Source organism: Rhinopithecus bieti, unplaced genomic scaffold, assembly GCF_001698545.2.
Source record: "Rhinopithecus bieti isolate Rb0 unplaced genomic scaffold, ASM169854v2 scaffold_21703, whole genome shotgun sequence".
Classification (NCBI taxonomy): domain Eukaryota; kingdom Metazoa; phylum Chordata; class Mammalia; order Primates; family Cercopithecidae; genus Rhinopithecus; species Rhinopithecus bieti.
In genome coordinates, this window is record NW_016812332.1 from 5,441,599 (window position 1) to 5,448,511 (window position 6,913).

Here is a 6,913-nt window from a genome sequence, read left to right on the forward strand (position 1 = left end):
TGATCGGTCAGTAATCCACAATCTTTAAAATGAAGCAAATCAAATCGGCATTAATTTATAAGTATTTATTTTTTATAACCCAAATGAACCAACCTCTTTCCTTCCTTCCTCTCTCTCTCTCTCTCTCTCTCTCTCTCTCTCTCTCTCTCTCTCTCTCTCTATCTCTATCTCTGTCCCTCTCCTGCTCTCACTCTGGCTCTGACTCTCTCTCCTTTCTTCTTTATTTTCCTCCTTCCTTTCTTTGTATTTCTGGGCATTCCTTTAACTCTCAAACTAACTTCCTTTCACTCTTGTATTTACACATATCAAGTGTTTGAAGTTTGTTGGTTTATTTAGTCTGTGTTTTCACTTAACCAGATCAGCATCTTTACTTCGTTATCTTAATCCAATCACTCTTGTCCCTTAATACTTGGTGCAATGATGTTAATTCTCTCCTCATATTTCTTTTGTCTTCCAGTTAATTTCTTGTTTTGAGAACTTAACCATCCACAAATAAGAAAAATATTTTTATTAAAATATTCCCAATTCCTAGCCCCCTTGTTAGAAAGACAACAACTTCTTCTCAATTCTACATCAACTTGCCTCTCTGTATGCAGTTCAAAATAGCTTTGACCTTTACAGCTGTGCTATCACACTGTAAACTCATGTAATAATATTGAACTTGTATGTAATACTCCATGTTTTCAAAGCATTTTACGATTATTGATTAGTTATTTCACAGAATCTCCAAGCAAAGCAGTCTGGATAGGTCTGGAAAATACTAATTTTATCGATGAGGAAACTGACGGAGACACTACCACTTAGTCTAGCCATCAGCGATGTAGTGGCAGACAGTATGGTGAGAGGCAAGTGGTGCTGCATTCCACTGACTGAGTTGTTTACAAGGAAACTGTCAAGGACCATGCAGTCCTTTTGTGTTTGAGAAAGGCAGATCAGATAAAGAGTGTGTCATGGAGCCAGATAACCTAAATTCAAACCCTGGCTTCACTACTTCCTAATTGAGACATCTTGGACAGTTTCCTAAGTGTGTGTCACTTTGCCAATCAGTAAGTAATATGAAGGTAGCCTCCTCATCCGTGGTTGTGAGAACTGAAAGTGTGGTGATGCCCTCAAGTTAACACCTGGCAAAGAAGAACATGTTGAAAAGTGCTGGTTGTTTTTCTATGTTGCCTTTATGTAAGTTACCTTTTTCTGTATAATTTCCTCTATGGGCTGATAATAATGTTTGATGTCTTTTTTGGAGCTATGTTCATGTGCATTTTCTAAAACTAAAACTCAATATTATGTTTTCTCCTAACTGCTCCCCACCATTTTAAAAGAATTTAGCCAGTACACCTCTGGTTTTGCTAGCACTTACAGCCAGCCTCTGCACTTTTGTGATTGTGTGTGTATGACTGATGATTCTACCCTCATACTGCCCACTTCTCAACAGCTGCTCCCTCTTCACAGGCTGCAGTGAGAGTACAGACTCATTCATCCATTAAAAACTTATTTAATGAAACCCTCATATGTGCTGGGAATTGTTAGAAGTACAAGTGTTAGTGTATTGCACAGGACAGACAAAAATGCCTATTTCCTGGAGGTCATTATCCACCAGGATTATGTCATTTGTTTATAATGCCAAAGAGCATATGATGGAACTGTAACTACCTCCAAAATTTCTTCTTTTGGGTACTTCAGACTCCTGGATGAAAATAAATGCTTTGTGTTCAAGTACTGCCTGGAAATGCTAGGGAGTGTTTTAGCCCTAGGACATGATAGATCTAGATAGTAAAAAAGAAATAAAAAAAAAAATACATTTTTTTCACAGTCATATTTTACAGATTGGTTAAGATTAATCAATAAGACTTTATATTGTATCATAAAAGTGATATGGGTGTCACAAAAAGAATTAGGTAACAGATACAAATCTGATTATAGATAATTCCTAAGATTTTTAAAGACTATTACCAATACTGATCTCTCATAAACACAATTGTACATTTTTCCTTAACATATATCTCTTGAAATATTTTGGCATAAATTCTACCTTGACATAAGTTCTCTCTCTGTCTCACATATATACCATTTTTTCAGCAGTTTCTACAAAATATCCTAATTTTTCTAGTATTCCTCAATCTTTACCATTTAAAAAATAAGCATTTCTTTAGTTCAAGATCAAACAATTTTTTTACAAAGCTCATCCTAAATTCTTAGAAAATTGTATCTTCATTCTCTTTTTGGTTTGAAAATGAGTGACTAAAAGTATGAATAATAAGCCATATATTTTCATTGAGACAGTGAGTATTTTAGATGATTCATTCTATGCTAGAATGTCTATAGTACTTTATTATTGTAGTTAGTAAATTATACTACTATTTATTTGAGTTCCTCCTATGTGTCAGCTATTATCAACATTTTAAATGAATGATCTCCTTTTCTTTTCACAGTAACACTGAGATAAGCACTCTTTTCAACCCTGTTTTATGAAGGAGGAACCTGAAGCCATGCACTTGGAGGTGGTGGGATGATTACTTGAGTCTGGATCTGTTTGACATTACAGTCTCTACTTTTAGCTACAATACCAGATGGCCTCTCAATTGATACCTATTTTTTTAAAATCTGACTTATTGCCTGTAGCAATACATAACAACAATAGCTGCAAGATTTCAGAGTCATTCAGAAAGATTTTTCATTTTGTTTATATCAGAGATGAGATTAGAGTTTATCATTTTTGGTCTTCTAATTTGTGAACAGCTCTACAGGTATTAGGTGGACAATATCTAAATAAATTGAATTGCAACTCATAACTGACATACTCTAATTGAAATATATAGTTCAGTAAAAATGAACATGACTAAAACTTACATGAAAATGTTACTTTGTAGCTACTTCCTTTAGTTATTTGATTTGAATAATGGTTAAAATAAAAATAAACTTATTTATTGAAATGTATGGCTTTTGGCTAATCTTTAGTTAAATGGAGATACAATAAAAGATATCACTTCTACCAGTTGGTTACTAATTTAAAGATCTTGCAATAAGTTATCTTCACCAGGTTAGAACTTAACTGTGGATATAATTAATACTGGCAATGCTCTGCGGAAGTGGCAGAAAAGACCTGATACATAATATTCTATACTTGCTCTAGTCTAACATATTAAATAAAGGCAAAAGCTGAATATTTTAGCTTTCATAAACTTAAAAACAATTATGTGTATTTATAATCTAAGAGTTACTATTCATAAGTACCTTAGGGAACAGTGGCGTATCCAAAGCTGTTGCTTAGTTTTGACCTCCTATCCTACCACTTGTGTGACAAGGTCTAGGCCATCAGAGGTAAAATCTCTCATTTCTCACCCTAAAACTATGTTGTACTCATCTTTACTTACTTACTTCCCTCCAGTCTCCATGGATAAAATATCCTTTCCTCTCTGCACAAGGAGATTTTTCTGTCTGCATATTTGATCCTATCCCCTCTATCCCCTCTGAAACTCCTCTCAATGACTCTTCTCTATCATAAATTTCTCCTCACCACTGCCTTCTATCTTGTAACACACAAACAAGGGTAAACATCTTGTTCTCTCCTTTCCTTTACTATCTAGTTGTTCAAACCATCTACCCTTTCTTTCTTTAATGTCTAAATTAGATTTGCTCCACAACTCTTTCAACTGATTTTCTTTCTTCACTACCCAACAGTTTGTAATCTTTGTAAGCAGATTCATCAGATCGCTAAATTCAATGGATAATTTTTCATCCTCATCTGTATTACTCCTCTAAGACTTTCAGCACTGGTGATCACTGTCTTCTTACTCTCTCTCCCTTGAGCATGTAATGATCTAGGTTTTCCTGGTTCTTATTATCTGTCACTTAAGAAATATATATACATAATATTTTTTTTCTGCAGCTACCTCCTACAGGCCAGCTGTCTTTAGTGTTTCATCTTTTCCTTTCTTATTTGAAATGCTTTTTCTGGGTAATCTCATTGGATGACATGGCTTTATTGACCACTTAAATCCTAAAGTCTCCCAGATTTCTTTTTTTGGCCTGCACAACTTCAATATTTCACACCCACTTCTAACTAAACCAGTATCAGATAACACCCATGATCTCTCCATCTCTACCCTCTTATCTCTTCCACGTGAGTCAGTAATTAAGGAGTCATTTTAATATTCTCCTATTTTCGTTCCACATCCCAGTGAATGGCCACGTCCTACATTACTTTATCTCATGAATATCTTCAAACGATGCCATTTTATAGCTATTCTGATCACTAGTGAGTAGTGGTTTTTTTTTTGGATACAGAGTCTCACTCTGTCACCCAGGCTGGAGTGCAGTGGCACAATCTCAGCTCACTGCAACCTCCGTCTCCCGGGTTCAAGCAATTCTACTGCCTCAGCCTCCCAAATAGCTGGGAGTACATGTGCACACCACCATGCCCAGCTAATTTTTGTATTTTCAGTAGAGATGGAGTTTCGCCATGTTGGCTAGGCTAGTCTCAAACTCCTGACCTCAGGGGATCCACCTGCCTTGGCTTCCCAAAGTGCTGTGATTACAGGCGTGAGCCACTGCAGCCAGCCACTATTGAGAAGTTTTGACTCTCACTAGAAACTTTATTTTGCAATTGTTCTACTCACCATCATCATCATCCCTTCAAAGCCATTATTTATGTTGCTGCCATCATAATCTGTCCTAAACTATGTCACTTCTCTGCTAAAATTCTTTCAATAATCCCCTACTATCAAGAAAATAAAAATAAAAATAAAATTATTTTGTGATTGCTTGAGGAAACAGCTGGAAAATGCAGAACAGCTGGAAAATGCAGAGTCTATTTTGTGAGAAAAAAAAAAGGGTAGCCCTTAAACATAGTGGTGATCTAGACTGCTTGAGAGATGAGAGGAATGCAATGGTGGGAACACAGAACGCCTCTGCCAAGGGAAAAAGCACAGAAACCTAAAGATTAGCACCAGTAATGACCAAGAAGGAAGGGGTAGTGACTAGTGTCCCCACAAACACCCAAACTAAATGAGGAGAGAAAGCCTTGCTTCCTGGAATGCCATAGCCACATACAAAGTGAGTGATTTTTAAAAATTTCAGCTGCCTTTGTTAAAGTGCATCTTAGGATTATTTTCTTATAAATTCCATAAAGAGAATAACCAAAACTTCACTGAGATCTTTTAGAATCACTATCCCAGAAATTGAGGGTGAAACTGACACTTAACAATACAGACTAGTGCAGCATGTGGTCCAGGAAAACGATGCATGACTGTTAAAAATTGTACATGGATGAAGCTGGAGAAACCATCATTCTCAGCAAACTATCACAAGAACAGAAAACCAAACACTGCATGTTCTCACTCATAAGTGAGAGTTGAACAATGAGAACACATGGACATAGGGAGGGGAACATCACACACTGGGGCCTGTCAGGGGGTTGGGGGCGCTAGGGGAGAGAGAACATTAGGAGAAATACCCAATGTAGATGATGAGTTGATGGGTGCAGCAAACCATCATGGCACGTGTATACCTATATAACAAAACTGCACGTTCTACAAGGTACCCCAGAACTTAAAGTATAATAATAAAACAAATAAAACAACAACAACAACAACAAAATTGCACTAGCCATCAGAAATCATTTATCTGACAACCTATTCAGTTCATAAGAAAAATACAAAGAAATAATGAGATAATAAATAAGTAAAAGGCCCTGAATAGTCGTGATATATGTTTCAAGACAATGCAGTAAGGTCATGGCATATAACTAATCAGAGTCTCTCAAAGACTATTTTAACTTATTATATTCATAATAATTCTACATCTATTTTCACAGCTCATGGGATAATAACAGTAGATCACTAGAGGGAAAAACTCTGAGGCAGGTTGCAGCAAGAAGTGACATTAGAGAACAAAGGCTAGGATAGAAAACTAATTAGACATAGGAACTCAAGCATTATGAACTGAGGATGTTAGTGTAGAGACAAATAGCATCAGTAATAGCCCTGAGGGTCTTGTATTTGCAAGTGGAGTTTCCAAAATGTGTAGCAGAAAAAGCAATGGATTAGAATTAGAAAGGTCTCTGTCCTAGGCCTGACTCCATCACTTACTGGTGGTGAGGTCTGGACACAATCTCTCAGTCCTCAATTTTTCCATCTATACAGTGGTAAAAATGACTTGTCTGAATGCTTAATACATTTAATTTTGGGTATATGGATGTGATATAATACCAAAAACCTTTGTAAATAAGTGTAAAAATGTGGCATTTTATTTCATTACCAAAATTACTCTTAATCATCTAGTGCATTTTAAATTAACTACATTGTTTTAATAAAGTCTGTAGTCCTTTTCTTTTTCCTATCAGTATTTTCTCCATAAGTCATCTCATTCAGTCCCATGGGTTTAAATATTCGCTATTTGTAATTGACTCAAAAATTGGTCATTATTATCCTGTCTTTCTAAACATCATGGCCAACTACCTACTTAACATCTTCACTTCTAGATACTCTAAAATGTAATCAGCTTAAAACAAAACTCTTAGTTGCACCTTTAACCCAGTTCTTCCTCTTGGCTTTCCCATTGACTTAATAGCAATACCACACTTTGTTGTTCAAACTAATAATCCAGGAGTCATCCTTGATTTCTCTCTGAAGCACATACCCTGTGTACAATCTGTCAGCAACACTTGTTAGCTCCATGTGCAAAAGTTATTTTGAGTCCATCAGCTTCTGTCCATTTCCATTGTTACTACCCTAGCCCAAGTCAGCATCATTTTTCACAAACACTACTGTCATAGCCTCCAAAATGCTGTCTCAGTCCCTCAATCCTTTCTTAATTAGCAGCTTGAGTGATCTTTTATAAACATAAATTAGATCATGTCACACTTCTGCCTAACCCCAAGTTTTCTAACACACTTAGATAAATTCCATTTTTTTTC